The sequence below is a fragment of the Panthera onca genome, chromosome C2 (assembly GCF_046562875.1).
Source record: "Panthera onca isolate mPanOnc1 chromosome C2, mPanOnc1 haplotype 2, whole genome shotgun sequence".
NCBI classification, from domain to species: domain Eukaryota; kingdom Metazoa; phylum Chordata; class Mammalia; order Carnivora; family Felidae; genus Panthera; species Panthera onca.
The window spans coordinates 86611744-86630715 of NC_138347.1; the positions used below are offsets into that span (position 1 = coordinate 86611744).

General features: G+C 35.1%; 1 long non-coding RNA gene across 1 annotated transcript in view; it reads left to right on the top strand.

Moving 5' to 3' along the window:
- Positions 1 to 18972, top strand: part of LOC132683414 (uncharacterized) — a 236872-nt gene that overhangs the window by 128311 nt on the left and 89589 nt on the right. The window contains exon 3 of the long non-coding RNA XR_009612215.2: positions 5813 to 5890. This is a non-coding gene — a long non-coding RNA (uncharacterized LOC132683414). The remainder of the gene's footprint in view (positions 1 to 5812; positions 5891 to 18972) is intronic.

The following is an 18972-nucleotide window of genomic DNA, read 5'->3' on the forward strand; positions in this document are numbered from 1 at the left end:
ATGATACTCTCAGCTTTGACTAACTTTGAGGGAAAAAAAGTAAATGAAAGGAGACCTCAGGCAAACAAATCATCATTCAATCCAGGCCAAGAAAAAAAAAGTCTTGGCAATTCATTAGACATCACGTCTTCATTTTTAGATTCTATATTTAAGAAGTTAATACCATTTTTTCAAAAGATTATTCTCCTACCTCGATATACTGTCACCAGGTAACAATAGCTGCTACTGTTGTTAGTTCCAATCTTTCCAAAATGAAAGATTTAAGTTCTAGAACCATTCTCAAGGATTTCTAAGCAGTAGTGTTCTTCTTGTATCTCTATGATTTAGTTTTCTGTGTATTTTTCTTTTATCTAAAAAATAAGCTCTGCTTTTGTCAAGCTTAAACCATGTTAAACCACCACTATTTTAAAGATGGTAACTTAGATCTATGTGTCTGTTTTTGTGCCAATAGTATACTTACTTGATGATTACAGCTTTGTAATACAGCTTGAAGTCCAGAATTGTGATGCTTCCAGCTTTGGTTTTCTTTTTCAACATTACTGTGACTATTAGGGATCTTTTCTGCTTCCATACAAATTTTAGGATTGTTTGTTCTAGCTTTGTGAAGAATGATGGTGGTATTTTGATAGGGATTACATTGAATGTATAGATTGCTTTGGGTAGTATAGATATTTTAACAATATTTGTTCTTCCAATCCATGAGTATGGAATGTTTTTCCATTTCTTTGTGTCTTCTTCAGTTTCTTTCATAAGTTTTCTATAGTTTTCAGCATATTAGGTATTTACCCAAAGGATACAAAAAATGCTAATTTGAAGAGGCACATGCACCCCAATGTTTATAGCAGCACTATCAATAATAGCCATATTATGGAAAGAGCCCATATGTCTATCGACTGATGAATGGATAAAGAAGATATATACAATGGAATACTACTTGACATTCAAAAAGAATGAAATCTTGCCATTTGCAATAATGTGGATGGAACTAGAGTGTATTATGCTAAGCAAAACAATTCAGTCAGAGAAAGACAAATACCGTATGATTTCACTCATGTATGGAACTTAAGAAACAAAACATATGAACATAGGAGAAGGAAGGAAAAATGAAAAGGGAGTGGGAGGCAAACCATAAGAGACTCTTAAATACAGAGAACAAATTGATGGGAGGTAGGTGGGGGGATGGGCTAAATAGGTGATGGGCATTAAAATGGGCCCTTGTTGGGATGAGCACTGGGTGTTAAATGTGAGAGATGAATCACTGGGTTCTTTCTGGTCCTGAAACCAATAGTACAATGTATGTTAACTAACTTGATTTTTAAATAAATAAATTTTAAAAGAAGATGATAACTTAGAAAAAAGAAGTATAGAGGTAAATGTTTAAGGTACAATCCATTACCTTTTTCAGTAATCCTTCACTATTCTTCCATTAGCCCACAAAATTTTTAGCTTGAAATGAGAGCACTTGCGGTCATGTTCCCTCTTTGGAATGTCTTGGTTTCAGTGTCTGGTTTTTCTCAGCAGCTAACGAAGAACTGCTTCAAGAACAGGCAACCCATTGGTCCTTTCTCTTTTCCCTTCCCCAAGACTATTATTACATTGATCACAGAAAAGGTTTAGTTTGCCTTTATAGTTTTGCTAGTTTGTAACCCCCTTCTTATTTTTGTTTAATGCATGCTAATAGCCAATTATAAACTAAATTCCTTTCTCAAAAATCAGCAATTGAGTTAAAAAAAAGCAACCCTTGGAGGTTATACTGGCCTTCCTCTGTAGATTTTTAGTTTAAATCTTTAGTTTAAATCTTAATATATAGTTTCTTTGCAATTTCCAGAAAACGTATTTGTATTACCAAAGATGGATTATAGTAATTATCACTAATTTCCGTAATCAAAATGGATATAATTTTCTTGGGAATGATGACTTTAATTTTTAAAATTCATTTGCCAGCATCAGTAATCTTCACACTGGTGAGGGTAGAGTTAGGGGAGAGAAAGAGGATAAAATAATGGAGATTGTTGTGGTCCCAGTTTGCATTTTCTTCTACAGTTACTAATTGTTTGACAGTTACAAAAGGTTTTAGAATATGAACTCTGCAACTGTATTTTAAGGTATTCATTAAAACCAGTTATGCAAGTCTCCTGGTGCTTGTTCTGTTGCTCAGGCACCTAAATGACCTCAATCTCCTGTGTCATGCTATTTTTGAGCAAGGAGAAATTGCTTGAGGCCAGACTTTACAAAAATGGAGAGGAAATTGTATGTATAGGAAAAAGTCCCTATGTGTTTAACTGACCACTTCACCAGTTACAAGAAAGATTCTTCTAACTCAGTAGCTTTAACTGTCAAAGAAGAAATAAGAAGTACAGAATAAGTCTTAGGCTAAAATAAGAAAAATACGTCTTATGCATAAAATACATTTATGTGCAAAATGGATAGTGCTTGCACAGTTTTTACATAATTTTTAAGAGATATTTAAGGGAGGCAAAAGATCAGATTAGCAAATTTTTCTTCTAGAGATCAACAGGAGAAACTTTTAAATAACACTACATACAGCTTTCATCTTCAGAAAGTAAAATTCTTTCTAATGTCCAGTGGGAATAAAATGATTTCCAAATTATTTCTCTAGAATGTGGTAAAAATATATTTTGAATAGACATTAAATAAAGGATTCCTAGTTCCAATCAAAACAAAAGAGGTATGGAATCAACATGACATGGTGGAAAGAACAATGAAAAGGGGAGGAGAAAATTTAGATTCTAGTCTAGGTTCGTCACTTTAATAGCTGTGTGGCCTTGGGAAGCCTTAATTCATAAGCTACTATTTCTTCACTGGCAATGGAAGAATAAGAATGTATGGCCCGCCTTCCTCACAGGGTTTTCTGATGAACATCACTTAGGAATACTGAGAAATGATTTGCCATAACAGCCACCATCAACCCCACTTGTTCCAGGAATTGCCCCAAAGAGAAGCAGAGGATTTTCCCTTCCTCTTTTTGAAATGTCTCTAAACTTCTGCTAGCCTTTTTATAGTCAGCCAAAGACTGTCAGTTTATCTGAAGACCAATTGGAAAGTCTTCTTCTACTTCCAGAATCCCCACCTTTATGGAACACTTGCCAATCAGAGATTGTCTCAGTATTTCCTGCATAATACTTAGTCTCCTTACTAAAACTTTTGAAACTCTGTTGAAACAAAAGGTGGGTTTCCTTGCTACAAATCTTTATACCTTTGTTAATATTGTCTTGGACTTAAGTTTTTCATTGATAACATTTATGTGTTAGCATTTATAATGAATGTTAAATAAATATAAGACTGCTGCTTCAGAATTTTAAATTTGTTGAAGGAGATAGTAAAACCTAAAACTAAAAATTTCAGGAATCAAACTTAAGGTTCATTTGGGAAAGCATACTCTAAGGAGATATCTGTTTTCATGCTTCACAATCTAGGCCTCTCAAATTTGATAATAATCACTAATTTATAAGGGCTTTATGCATACCATTTTGGTGCCAGTTGAGTGTATCTCTCGAGGCTGACTGTCTGGCTTTGATCCCTGGCTTTACCACTTATTAGCTATATGATCTGAGGCAAGTTACTCAGTGAATGCTAACATTTATGGAGCACTTACTATAGGTCAGGCACAAACATCTTATGTGAATTATGGATTATTTTACTGAATCCTCAATGAGATTAGTATTATTCCCATTTTAGAGAAATCTAGAAAGGTCAAGTAATTTTCCCAAGATTACACACATAACAGTTAACACATAAACAAAACAAGAGTTGTTAATAGCATATAGGTCAATGTGTTGAAATGATTATATGAGACAAAGCTTGTAATATGTCTAACTAACCAACACATAGGAAGTATTCAGTAAATATTCCATTGTTCTTATCGATGTTACTAGGTGAGCATAATTAACTACATTGTTAAGATAGGAAACTTCAATTGATCTTAAAAAACCAAACCAAACCAAACCAAACATAATACTAGAAAAAGTGAATTGACACATTGGTACTCTAAAATAGAGACCATTAGATTAGCCAGATATAAATTTCATAAGCTTTTTTTCGGTTGGAGAAATAAAATGCTCTTTACTTGAATCCTTGCAATTGACACAGGAGAATGTCGAGAATGTCTCTAGTGGGAGACCTATAGGGGCAGTTGTGAAACAAAGGTAATAACTAGAAGAATTATAATGGTACACTGTTGAGGGGTTGAGTTTGTGGAGTGGCATACCCACCTATGACTCATTGCTCTTCTAGATTTACTTCATTAGAGGTCAATATTTAAAACTATGAGATATGGGGAGCCTTATATCATGATTCAATATTTGAAATGCTAGTGAGTTATAGATTATTTAAGTTGTTTGAAGGATTGGGAAAATAGTAGTGGCCTCTAGATTATAGTCTACCGTAGCAGGGCCTTGTTACATAGATTAATAGAATCATCTCAAGTAAGTTTGGCTAGTCAGTGAGGTAATATAGAAAGATCTGGGTTCCTCAAAAAACCAAAAATAGAACTACCCTACCACCCAGCAATTGCACTACTAGGCATTTATCCACAGGATACAGGTGTGCTGTTTCAAAGGGACACATGCACCCCCATGTTTATAGCAGGACTATCAACAATAGCCGAAGTATGGAAAGAGCCCAAATGTCCCTCGATGGATGAATGGATAAAGAAGATGTGGTATATATATACAATGGAGTATTACTCAGCAATCAAAAAGAATGAAATCTTGCCACTTGTAACTATGTGGATGGAACTGGAGGGTATTACGCTAAGTGAAATTAGTCAGTCAGTGAAAGACAAAAATCATATGACTTCACTCATATGAGGACTTCAAGAGACAAAACAGATGAACATAAGGGAAGGGAAACAATAATATAAAAACAGGGAGGGGGACAAAACAGAAGAGACTCATAAATATGGAGAACAAACTGAGGGTTACTGGGGGGGTTGTGGGAGGGGGGATGGGCTAAATGGGTAAGGGGCACTAAGGAATCTACTCCTGAAATCATTGTTGCACTGTATGCTAACTAATTTGGATGTAAATTTTAAAAAATAAAAAATAAAATTTAAAAAAAAAAAAAGAAAGATCTGGGTCACTGCTGGGAATTTAAAACCCCAGTAGAAGTGGCGCTACTTCAGAAGAGTCCTCTGAGGATGTAAACGAAAAAAGCAAGAGGGGGAAAAGGAGGCCAAGAGGGATATCAAAAACACATTGTGCTTAGTTTATCATTTTTCTTGATTTCAGCCCCAGTTTTAACAGTGTTCATAAAAGAACAATGATTCCATTTACCTAATCCCAATTGATTAATTGATATAAATACTTTAAGTGCAAGGCATTGTGAAGGTAATAGGAATTTAAGACCAGGTAGGAGAGGACTAGGGTCATTTCAGGCCAATAAATGAGCTGTTTTGAGCTCATTTATTTAAATTGTACCCTGTAATAGTTGCCTAGACATTTAAACTCTGGGCCTCAGTTACTTCATCTGTAAAATGAAAATTTTGAACCATATGATCTCTGGGGAATTTTGCAGCATTAAAATGTTACGATTCTCTTTGGCTTACTTTTAAGGAAAAAGTATGAACCTCTTTGGTTAATAAAGAATCAAGGAAATAAGCTCTTATCTTAACAAGGGTGCATCCAAATGGATATGTGCATATGTACATACTTAACCACATATATACGTTTGGCATAGTTTGAGACATAGTTTGGCATTATGAGGATTATCATGAAAAAATACTAGTAAAACTGGAATGAGTGACATAAGATTGAAGTGATATCCAGCTTAAAAAGTATTTCTGTCTTTGCAGCATGAAAGAACATAATAACACAGATGCTTTTACAAGGAGAATCTTCTGGCTAAAGGTTAGGGGGATGTAGCAATTCATGTAAGTAAAGTTTAAATTTTATTTACTCAAAAAGTAATAGCATCCTTTGCTCTATATCCCTGTGCCCTTAAGACTATAACAAATCATCCTTGAGTTTCTTGTCCATAGTTTGAAAATGGCTTTATCCTAAGAATTTTTCATTTTGATAAGTGTTTATCTCAGAAATATTAAGCCAGGATTCTCTAAACTCACCCTTGGGAAGTATCTTAATTTAGTTTTTCAAATTACTCAACCACTGCCAATGTTATTTTGACAACTTCTTATTCAAGAAGTCTCATGAATTTAAAAGTTTATGTATAGCCAACAGATCTATTCCTCATGAGATATGGGATCTAAGGCAGTGAGACTCCATTCTTTCTTATTAGTGGAAGTGACAAGACTTACTAGAAACTGAAACAATGGGGTCAAGTACTGAATGAAAAAAAAGGAAAAAAGCAAGGCTGGGAGACTCTCAACCCAAACTAAAACATTCATGATGTCCTGTAAAGAGATGGTTGTAGTTGGAGTTTCTGAGTAAGAGAACACTATTTAAGAGAAACTGCTGATGATCATAAAAAGTTATAAGCAATGACAGGAGAGCCAAGGACAGAGAAGAGAAGATGAATTCTTCTTGTCTTGTGTAAATGGAAGGCCTCAATGCTTTTCAGTATGATTTGTTTAAGCTGCTTGTGGTTATCAGTGGGATACACAAGAGAGATAGATCAAATTTCAAAGGACAGTTTGAAATTTTTGATTATTTCTGCATATCCAGTAATAAAGACAATGAAGAAATAACCAAAAGTTTAAGACATTCACATGCTTATAAAGTGTTTTCACTTATTCATTATTCTTACTTTAATAAGCACATAACTTGAGTATCCTTCATATTCTAATCACTGGATGAAATACAAGAAAAAAGAAAAAGGTCCTTGCCCTTAAGGTGTTTAAAATCTATTTGGAAGTAAAATATAAGGCTTTTGTTTTGATTAATTCTCCATGTTGCTCTAATAAACTAACTCATATGAAGCTTAAAAATTCAAGTAAAAGTTTTTCCTTTGAAATGCTTGAGAGAAGTTGAGAATAGCATTTCCTTTATGTAAAAACTGGCTAAAAGATAATGCAGCCTATTCTATTAGGCTATTAGAACCAAATTTATTCATCTTCAATATGCTGTAATTTTATTCAGAACCTATTTTTATCCTGCTATATTCTTCAACCCTAAAATTCACATGGCCCAAGGGAAAAACGTCTTGGAATGTATCATCTGTTCCACTCAGTAGTTAGACTGCTGAAGTTCCAACAGCTGGAACATATTCCTGCTTTGCATCATCTCCCTTTATCCCCATGGAGCCCTTTAGACTTGTTCTTACTCCCCCTGCTGTCCTTGGGGGAAAACTTTTAGCATCTGGTAGCTGGGACTACACGTAAGTTAGATATAGATGCTTTTCTCTGTTGTTTATGGTCAGTATTTCAGTTTTCTAGTTCAGTCTGAGCATGTAAAGCATGATAGTGGAGGTGTGTATGTTTTTCAGGCAGGTGGGAGTTCTGGCAAAGTGAGGAAGGTGGTATGAGACTAGAAACTATGTAACATTAGCTCCTTTGATAAAGATGCTTAAGCTACTTCCTTGGGAGATGAGAAAATTCTAGGGAAATGTAACAGTTGTCTTAAAAACCCTGAAAGGTTGATATTTGAATTCAAAAAAGATTATGGTGGCTCTTGGAGTCCTAGTAACTCCTAAGGAGTGGAGGATAGTGGGAGCAACTTTTGGCTCAGCCTCAAAAAAATAATTTTCCTATCCCTATTGAAGCAGAAGCTCAATGACTACTTGTGATCTTTTTTTTTTTTTTTTTTTTTTTAACATTTATTTATTTTTGAGAAACAGAGAGATAGCATGAGTAGGGGAGGGGTAGAGGGAGAGAAAGGAAGATACAGAATTCAAAGTAGGCTCCAGGCTCTGAGCTGTCAACACAGCCTGACACAGGGTTCAAACCCATGAAACATGAGATCATGACCTGAGCCGAAATCGGACGCTTAACCGACAGCCACCTAGGTACCCCAACTGCTTGTGATCTTGTAGAGGTGAAGTAAATGGGATTAGTCAAGGTGATGGGACCTGGATGGGAGTTAGGATAAGGGTGGCAAATTGGTTTAATTCCCCTGCCAACTGTGATCAACTGGTAAAGCCTGCCTGGAGTCCAGTGGGCCTCTGACACTGTCCCAGCTCACGAGGAACAAGTAAGTGCTGTGATTGATTACAATAGATTTGCATGCCATACATTTTCTCCCTCTGGGATGTTACTTCACTATTATTTCCATTCCTTAGATTCTGTGATCATCAGTGGTACTGCTTGGTGTTACTACCAGTTCAATATACCCAGCCAGCTCTGTGCATTCAAAACACAATTTCATATCTACACTACTTGTCTACTACTTCTTACCTTTTGTTACCCTTGGGTGGTTAAGTGTATAATTGTGTTGACCTGATTAGACTGAAAGATTATAGGAATTTTACTTCCTGCTGTAATGAAATTACAAGGAAGCATAGTGGTGTATTGGAACATAATTTGACTTCTACCCTCACCATTTCACTGAGACTACATCCACCAGTGGTGCCACAAATGATGTATGTGTTTCCAAAGGCATGAACACTTGACAGCTTCTTGAAATATTTTTGTCTCTTGGCTCTTACCATGCTATTTCCTTCTGCTTTTCTCCCACCTCACTACTTCTTCTTAGTATCATTTACTCTCATCCAAGGACCAAAGTAAGATCCTCTTCAAGAGATGATTAAAACGTATCTACTCTCTCATCTGCCCATTCCTGTAGATTTTAATTCTGTTCTTATATTGATAATTCCAAAATTTCTAAGCATAGGTGAGAACTTTAATTTTCACTCTTTTTTCTAATCACTTGCTTGAAATTACCTGTTAGATGGTTCATCTAAAACTTGCCATTCAATATGGACTCCTGATCCATCCCCTATTTTGTTTTCTTGTCCTCTTAATCATTCCATAATATAATTAGCCACCCAGGTCCTCATCCAGGAAATGTAAGGATTATTCTTGATTTTTTTCCCTTCCCCCACTTCCCACCCCTCATCTATAATGATAGATTTATCATTATAAATATCTCAACTACATTTTGGCTGTGTCACTTCTCTCTCTCACCATTACCATCACCCTGGAGCAGACTACTCGTGTCTCTCATCTGGACCATTGCAGTAACCTCCTAATACTTGCCCCACCAAAGTTCAGTATTCACACAGTAGTAAGAGTAATCTTTCATTCATTCAACATTAACTCAACAAACATTTAATTGAATACATGGAGGGATTATCATAGATGGAGCTCTTCAAGGCTCTTGGGGGTCATCAGGGAACAAGCAAAGTTTTCTGACTTTGTTCTAGTAGGAGAAGATACACACAAAAAAACAAGAAACACAATAAATAAATGAAAAATATAATAAGCTAGTTGATGTACGTGCTGTGGAAAAACTAAAAGTAAAGCAACTTAAAGGAGTTAGGGAGTGCTGGAAAGTGATAGTACAGATTACAATATATAGAAGGAGGTCAGAATAGGTCTCATTAAGAAGATGATCTTTTCATGAGAGAGTTAACCAAGTGGACATCAAGGAGAAGAATGTTCTAGGCCAAAGAACAGCTAGAGTAAATGTCTTTCAAATGAGACAGTATCTTGTGTGTTTGAGAGACAGCAAGAGAACCTGTATGGCTATAACAGAGTGAGTATGTGAGGAGGAGTGTGGGAAGAGATCAGAGTTAACACGACAGAGACCGTAGAGCTACATGAGAGTGTCCTACAAGGGCACTGTAAGAACTTCGACTTTTACTCTCCTTGAAAAGAGGAGTCCTTGGATAGCTTTGAGTAAAGGAGTGAAATATAATATAACTTACATTTTAAAAGGATCACTTTGGCTGCTGTTTAATAAATATTAAAGTTAAGAGTATAATGCAGAGACCAATTAGGAGGCTATTGCAGTAATCTAGGTGAGAGATGATGGATATTTAGACCAGGATGGTAAGGGGAGAGGTGGTACAAATTGGTTAGATCTTGGATATATTTTGCAGATATATCCAACAAGATTTCTTGATGAATTTGGTGTGGGATATGAGAAAGATGTTTTAGGAATGACTGCAAGTTTTTAGGACTGAGCAACTGGAAAAAATGGGGTTGGCATTAAAAGAGATGGAAAAAATTGAGGAGGGATAGATTTTAATGAGAAGATCAGGAGTTTTAGTCTTGGTCATGAAAACTTTAATATATTTATTAAATATTAGAGTGGATGTTGAATAGCAGTGGGATACACAAGTCTGACGTTCTAGGAGAACACCGAACTGGATGTTGTCAGTATATAGATGGCTGTTGAAGCCCAGAGTCTGGATGAAATCATCAAAGGAGGCTTGGATGTATTCCAACATTAAGAGGCTGGAGAGAAAAGGAGAACTCATAAAAAGAGACTAAGAAGAAGGGATCAGTGAAGCTAGAGTACAAAAGAAAAGACATAGAGCTTTAAAAACCAAGGGATAACTGATGAATGGGTAAATAAATAAAATAAAATGTGTGTGTGTGTGTATATATATATATATATATATATATATATATATACATATACACTTACACAGTGGAATATTAGTGATCAACAAGAATGAAATCTTGCCATTTGCAACAATGTGGATGAAATTAGAGTGTGTTATGCTAAGTGAAATAACTCAGAGAAAGACAAATATATGATTTCATTCGTATGTGGAATTTAAGAAACAAAACAGATGAACTTAGGGAGAGGGGCACAAAAATATAAAAACAGAGAGAGAGGCAAACCATAAAAGACTCTTAAATACAGAGAACAAACTGAGGGTTACTGGAGGATATTGGGTGGCGGGGGATGCGCTAAATGGGTGATAGGCATTAAGGAGGGCACTTGGGATGAGCACTGGCTGTTGTATGTAAGTGATGGATCACTAAATTATACTCCTAAAATCGTTATTACACTATACATTAACTAATTTGGATTAAATAAAAAAATAATAATAAAAACAAAACAAAACCAAGGAATAAAAAGGCATCAACAAGGAGCAAGTCATCAATTGATAGACTGAATAAGATGAGGACTGGGTTTAGCAATAGAGTTAAGGAATTAAAGAAATCTGGGCAGCAGAAGTTTTCTTTGAGGATGGAGAGAAAAGATTTGTGTGGGTTTAAGAGAGAAAGGAACATCTTCTATGAAGTATTTTTGTCAAAAAAAATCAGACTTCGATCTAGCTTCTGTACCTACTAGGTTTTAGAAAATGCATACAGGAGAGGAACAACATGGGCAAAATGCAGGCCTTAGGAACTTAGAACAAAGGGACTGGTTTCTTTAAAAAACATTGCCATTGGTATGGGAGGAAAGGAGAGAAGTAAAGAAGTGGAATCACATAGATTAGAACAGATATAAGAATATGGTGACCAACATTTCATTTTGTCTGTGATTATCCTGCTTATTGTTAATAATGATTCCTTTTCTCTCAGATATGTCCCAGTTTGGACAATAAGTTATAAAGTCACTCTATGCAAGCATAGACTTCATTTTAATCAAACAATAGACTGTAAAAGAAGTATTTATGAGATAATTTGGAAAATTGGAATACTGATGATCCATTTAGTGATATTAGAGAGTTATGGTCAGTTGTTTTAAGGTAAAATTATGTTGTGTTTATATTTTTAAAAAGAGATCTTATCTTTAGATATTTATAGATGGAGTGATATACCAGGAATTGTGTGTGTTTGTGGGGGGCGGGTAGTAGTTAGTAGCACTGAGAAAACTAGAACTATATTAGGTTTATAATTATTGACACTGGGTGATGAGTATATGGGGATTTATTACACTATTCTCCTTTATTTTGGATTTGTTTAATATTTTCATAATAAGTTTGTTTATTTAGAGAGAATGAGAGAACACAAATAGGGGAGAGGGGCAGAGGGAGAGAGAGAGAATCTTAAGCAGGCACCGTGCCACACATGGAACATGTTGCTGGGTTCAATCTCACAACTGTGAGATCATGACCTGAGCCAAAATCAAGAGTTGGTTGCTTAGCTGACTGAGCCACCCAAGTGCCGCTCATAATAAGAAGCTTAAAAAACAGATACATAGGGAAAATGGGAAGAGGGAAAATAGAAATAGTGATTAGACATCACTTTTGAGGCATCTTCTAAATTGTAGACCATAGTATATCTCTCCTTTTATTTAGGTTTTCTTTAGTTTCTCTTAGCAATGTTTGTGGTTTTCAGTGTAAACATCTTGCAAATGTTCTATCAGCTTCATCCTTAAGTACCATTCATATATTTATGCTATGGTAAATGGTATTGATTTTTAATTTCATTTCTAGTATCTAGAAGAAATATACCTGATTATTGTATATTGATCATGTATTCTGGAATTTTGCTAAACTCGTTAATTAGTTACAGTAGGTGTTTTGGTAGTTTGCATACAATTGTTTACATAGATGATTTTTTTAATTTTCAATCAAGATGTCTTTTATTCATTTTTCATGCCTTTTGTACTTGTTTGGAACCTCCAGTAAAATGTTCAGTGGAAGTTGTGAGAGTAAACATTTTTGTCTTGCTCTTGTTCTTAAACAGAAAACTTTGTCTTTCACCATTAAGAATGATATTCTCTGCAGTTTTAAGTGCACTTCATTAGGTTGAGGAAATTCCTTTCTATTTCTACTTTACTGAGTGTTTTCAACATCTTATCTGCACCTGTTGATATCATCATATATTTTGTTTTTCTTTTTTTGGTCTGTTAATATGGTAAATTACATTGATTTTTGAATGTTAAACTAACTTTGTATTATTCATTCAAATACAAATTGTCAAATGATATATTTTCTCTTTTTGTAAATATTATATGTTGGGTTTGCTTGTTAAAGTTTTATTAAGAATGTTTGCATCTGGGGCGCCTGGGTGGCTCAGTTGGTTAGGCCTCTGACTTCAGCTCAGGTCATGATCTCACAGTTTGTGGGTTTGAGCCCCACGTCGGGCTCTGTGCTGACAGCTCAGAGCCTGGATCCTGCTTCAGATTCTGTGTTTCCCTCTCTCTCTGCCCCTTCCCTGGTCATGCTCTCTCTCTCTCTCTCTCTCAAAATTAAATAAATACACATTTAAAAAAAAGAATGTTTGCATCTATATTTTGGGGGAAAATTTAATTGATCCATAGTTTTGTTTTCTTGCAATATTCTTAGGTTGTGGTATCAGGGTAATACTGGCCCTATAAAATGAGTTGGGAAGTATTAACTGCTCTTCAAATTCTGGAAGACTTTATGTAGAATTCATACTATTTCTTCTTTTAAATATTTGGTAGAAGTTAATAGTGAAGTCCTTTAGACATGGAAAGTTTCTGAGAAGATTTTAACTACAAATCCAATATATTTAATAGATATTAGGCTATTCAGATTATCTGTTTCTTCTTGTGTGAGCTTTCGTAGTTGGTGTCTTTAAAGGAATTTGCCCATCTCAGTTGTCAAATTTTTTGGAATAAAGTTGTTCAAAGTATTTCCCTTTCCCTTTTTAATGTCTGTAGAATTGCTTTCTCATTCCTGGTAGGTAGTTGTCTCCATACTTTCTTTCCTGATCAGTCTGACTCACTTTTCTTTCCTGATCAGTCTGACTAGAGGTTTATCCATTTTATTGATCTTCTCAAAGAATCAATTTTTGTTTTCATTGATTTTTGTATCGTCTTTCTGATTTTCTTTCATTGATTTCTCCTCCAATATTTAGTATTTCTTTTTCTGCTTCCTTTGCATTTTGTTTTCTCTTTTTTATGAGATTCATAATATGAAAGGTGAGATCATTAATTTGAGACTTTTCTTCTTTCCCCATGTAAGAGTTTAGTGCTGTAAATTTTTTCTTTAGTAACTCCTTTAGCTGTATTCTATAATTTTGGTATATTTTAATTTTCATTCAGTGTGAAATATTTTCTTTTTTAAAAATTTTTTTTAACATTTATTTATTTTTGAGACAGAGACAGAGCATGAACAGGGGAGGGTCAGAGAGAGGGAGACACAGAATCTGAAACAGGCTCCAGGCTCTGAGCTGTCAACACAGAGCCTGACGCGGGGCTCGAACTCACAGCCCTCACGGACCGCGAGATCATGACCTGAGCTGAAGTCGGCCGCTTAACCGACTGAGCCACCCAGGCGCCCCTGGTGTGAAATATTTTCTAATTTCTTTTTTGCTTACTTCTTTGGTCCATGGGTGATTTAGAAATGTCGTATTTTATTTCTAAATATTAGAGTTTTCCAGAGAGGTTTCTGTTATTGGTTTCTAATTTAATTTCATTGTGGCCAGAGAACAAACTTTGTATATCTTGAATCCTTTTAAATTTGTTGAGACTAATTTTATGACTTCAAATGTGGTCTATCTTGGTAAATGTTTAGGTATGCTTGAAAAGAATGTGTATTCTACTGTTATTGAGTGGTATGCTATATAAATGTTAGGTCTAGTTTATTGGTAGCATAATTCAAATCTTAAACATCATTATTGATGTTCTGATCACTTCTTCTATCTATCAAGTTGAAATTTCTTAGTATAATTGTGAATTTTCTGTTTTTCTTTGCAGTGCTATTAGATTTTCCTAAATGCATTTTTTGGGGGGTGCATAAATGTTTTCTTCTTTTTTTAAAAAAAGATTTTTTTAATGTTTTATTTATTCTTGAGAGAGAGACAGACAGACAGACAGATTGAAAGTGGGGGAGGGGCAGAGAGAGAGGGAGACACAGAATCCAAAGCAGCCTCCAGGCTCTGAGCTGTCAGCCACAAGCTGCAAGATCATGACCTGAGCCAAAGTAAGACGCTTAACTGACTGAGCCACCCAGGTGCCCCATAAATGTTTTCTTCTTGATTAATTGGCCCCTTTATATTTTGTTGTGTTTATTATTATGTGAAGAATTATATTTTTAAATGAGTATTGCTGATAAAATAATATGTATCATATATATTTGTATATAATATAAATATATATTATATATGTATAAGTATATATCATATATATTTATGTATATACATACAAATATATTTATAGAGAGACTTATTCATAGCCACTTTTCATAACTTTCTTATTAATTCTAAGGTTTTTGATGATTTTCTGGAATTACTGGATATGTGATCATATTTTCTGCAATTAATTATACTGTTGGTACTTTTCTTTCAATTTCTTAATGTGCTTTTCAGAACTTCTAGAACACTTTTGTTTATTCGGGACTTCAATGAGACTGACTCAGTAAGTGTGATTTTGGCTGCTGAGTGGAGATATAAAATCTTTACAATATTAGGAAAGTATACTTCTAGTGCTTATTTTTATATATAGATTTTGTTTTTTTATTCTTTGTCAGCATACCATCAGCTGATTTCAGAAGACTTTTTTTCTGTAGGTCTTAGGCTTTAATCCAGTTTTGCCCCTCAATCTCTCCTGAGTCTCCAAGTTGCTTTTAAAGTCCTTGAGCTCAGGGTATATATTTCCAAACTGGCAAAGAAATAATTGAAAAACAAGTGTTAGCTATGCTAGATACTCACTTAGAGGCACCTCATGATTTCAAGGCAATTTAGGATCATAGGTAGAAGCTGATTTTACCACCGAGATCCTTCCAGTTGAAACCTGTATTTTAAACTAGTCAGAAATATACATTTTGTGGTGCTTCATTCACTAAAAAAAATCTCACTGACAGAGCTGAATACTGTTGTATCTGAATAAGTAACTACTCTTAAACCATGTTTGCACTGGAGAAGTTTAGTCTTATGGGAATTTCCTGGATCAGAATATACAAGGAGAGGCAGCTTTTAGTAAAGGATAAGTAAAAGTACAAGTCATAGACATAGGTTTTAACTGAGTATACCCACATGATGGGTTTTGAGCAACCTGTACTTTCCTTTTTATTTTGATGAATTCATTTTGGTGTTTTCTTCTCTGCATCACAGTGCTTATTATAATAATTATTTCAAGGATCTTTCAAAGCAGACACTTTTTATGGTATCTGAAAAAGTGCCAGAACATTCCTATATTCATTAGAGGAAACAATTTTTCAACCTTTATCACTTAAATTGCAAAAGTTGTACCAATACTGGATCTACTTTTATTCCTTATTTTTATTTTTTAAATTGATAAATTGAAATTTAATCAAAATTAAAACATTGCCTTTCAAGAGATAGTTAAGAAAGTGAAAACTCATTTTATAGCCTGAGGAAAAATATTTGTAAGATATATATCTGATACATGACTATCATTCTAAATATACAAATAGTTTTTATAACAATAGTAAGAAAAATAACACAATTCAAAATAGTGGCATGGATCTACTTAAAAAAATTTTTTTTTAATGCTTATTTATTTTTGAGAGAGAGAGAGACAGAGAATGAATGGGGAAAGGACAGAGAGAGAGAGGGAGACACAGAACTCAAGGTGGATTCCAGACTCTGCACTGTTAACACAGAGCCCAGTGTGGAGCTTGAACCCATGAACTGTGAGATCATGACCTGAGCCAAAGTTGGACGCTCAACTGACTGAGGCACCCAGGCGCCCCTGGATCTACTTGTAAGGTTGTCTCATTCATTCATCAAATATTATTGCTTTACTTAGCACTTATTAGTATCAGGAATTATCTTTGAAAATAGGAATATGAAGATGAATAAGTCATAATCCATGCCCTCAAGGTGATAATAGTCTCAAAAGGGTAATGTTTAAACAAAACAATTCACAGTAATATGGTAAATGCTATGACAAGGTACTTTGAGAGTATAGGAAATGGTTATCTAAATCAGAAGTTCAGGGAAATTCATTGACAGTGGTAATGAATATTTGTCCTCCTTCTCTTAAAATAGAATTTTCAGTTTTGTACATCTGTACTCAGCTATAGCCTACATTTCAGCCATTTGACTAAGTTGTAGCTAAAAGAATGTGAAGGGAAGTGATTTGTGTTACTTCTGGGTCACAGTCTCCTTCCTTCTCTGTCTCCATATGACATCCTAAAATGTGAGATTGTGAGGAGTCATCAGAAACCATAGAGAAGAGAGCAACATCCTAGAAATAATGGAACAATAAAAAGATTGGATTCCTGACAACCTTATAAATTATTAAGCAGAATAACCCTCATCCAGACTACTAATATAATAGAGAAATAAATGTTTACTTTGTTTAAACCACCCGTTAATATGAGTCTGTATCATCATAGCCTTGTCTAGATCCAAACTACTATGGTGAGCTTTCCTCAGCCTTCACTCTCTTAGACCTTTCAGTATACTTTGGTCATATCCTCATATTTAAAAGCTTCTTTATTGATGTCTTTGTTCTGATTGTCTTAATCCTCTCAAATGTTTTGTCAGTCTCCTGTAAGACTCTTTTTTCCTGTTTCTCCTGCTAATGTGGAACTTCCCCAAGGGCTTTTTTTTTCTTCACCCTCTTCTAGCTTTACTCATCCCCCCACCTTAGAATTCCATGACTTTAAATAGTCCCCCTTTAAAACTGATTTCTAGAACTCTATTCAACTCCTGAACTCCTGGCTTGTCCCATAGGCTTCAGATATAGGTTTCCAATAGACTGCAATAAACTTCCACTTGGAAGTCTTGCTGCCATTTTATATTCAGTTTACATTAACTTTTTTTTAATCTTTATTTATTTTTGACAGAGAGAGAGAGAGAGAGAGAGAGAGAGAGAGAGCATGAGTGAGGGAGGGTCAGAGAGAAAGGGAGACACAGAATCCAAGGCAGGCTCCAGGCTCTGAGCTGTCAGCATGGAACCCAGTGGCGGGGCTCGAACTCATGGAGCACGAGATCATGACCTGAGCCGAAGTCGGATGCTCAACCGACTGAGCCACCCAGGTGCCCCTATATTCAGTTTAAATTTAAATTCATGTTGCTCTCTAACCAAACTTCCTTCTGGAGTTTGCTATGTATGTTAACGACATCATTATCCTCCTAGTCATTTATGTTTAAACCTTAGCATTGTCTTTAGTTTCTTCTTTTACCTGTCAACTGAAATTTAAAATGGTAGACTACCTGAATGACTTCCTTTTATAGTCCTGCCTCCCACAGTTCTCTCCATAAAGACGGAGATGGTAATTTCTGTATCCAGAATGCTTTTAATTCCCATTCTCCAAAGCCTGATCAAAGTAGCTGGTTTCAGGCCTCTGTGGGAAACCTCAATCTAGGTAATTCAGGAAAAATTCTCCTGACAATTCAATTAGGTTCCTCCATGCGGTTTATGAGCCCATGGCTCTGACTCCTCTTCTTTCACATTACTGCTAATTCCTTCTTCTTGCATCTTTTTTTAATGTAATTCCTAGCTGTCTAACTTTAATGTGCACATATTCCTTTAAGTATTTGCCCATTCTTTATTTGGAGATTATCATTTATCCTCTTTTATTTGTCTGTAAAAATATTGCCACCTTTCCTCCCAGTTTCTGCCATTTTCAAAGATTTTTATTATTTTATTATCAAGTAGTTGGATATTACTACTCTCAACAATTCAAGGGATTGGTATTGGGTGGTGTTGTTAGTTTACTGACTTAGAGCTTTTGAACCTTCTTCTCTCGTGTACAAATTTGAGTTCAACGTTTGAGGCAGAACTTGTAGCTCAACCACATATTAGCTTTTTGATTTCCTCCTCAATTCCTAACACTGGTATCTTCTCTCTACTCCCATATTACATTATAAGGCCCAACAGACCTTGTGTCAAAATGACTTCCACTTATACCTCTTTATAAATACACCCATTGTCACCATCTTGGTTTAGGCTTTCATTACTGCATCCCTTAATTCTTTGTATTGTCCTTTGGGCCTCATGTTTCCACTTGTATCAGTCGATCCCACAGCTTACTCTTGCCAACTACTGCCTTCATGTCACTTCCTGTTCATAAACCTCAAATGGTTTTTATTTTCTTATGTTAATGTGCAACCAAGACTCTTGTTTCTTTTTTAGCTTTTTGTTCATACCCTCTCATCTGACAGATCATCATCTCTGAGATCACTTCTTCCCCCCAAATACTTAGAAATGCTTATGTCCTTTTCAATCTAGTCAAAGCCTATTTTTGAGACCCAAACACACCCATTAAGCTTTT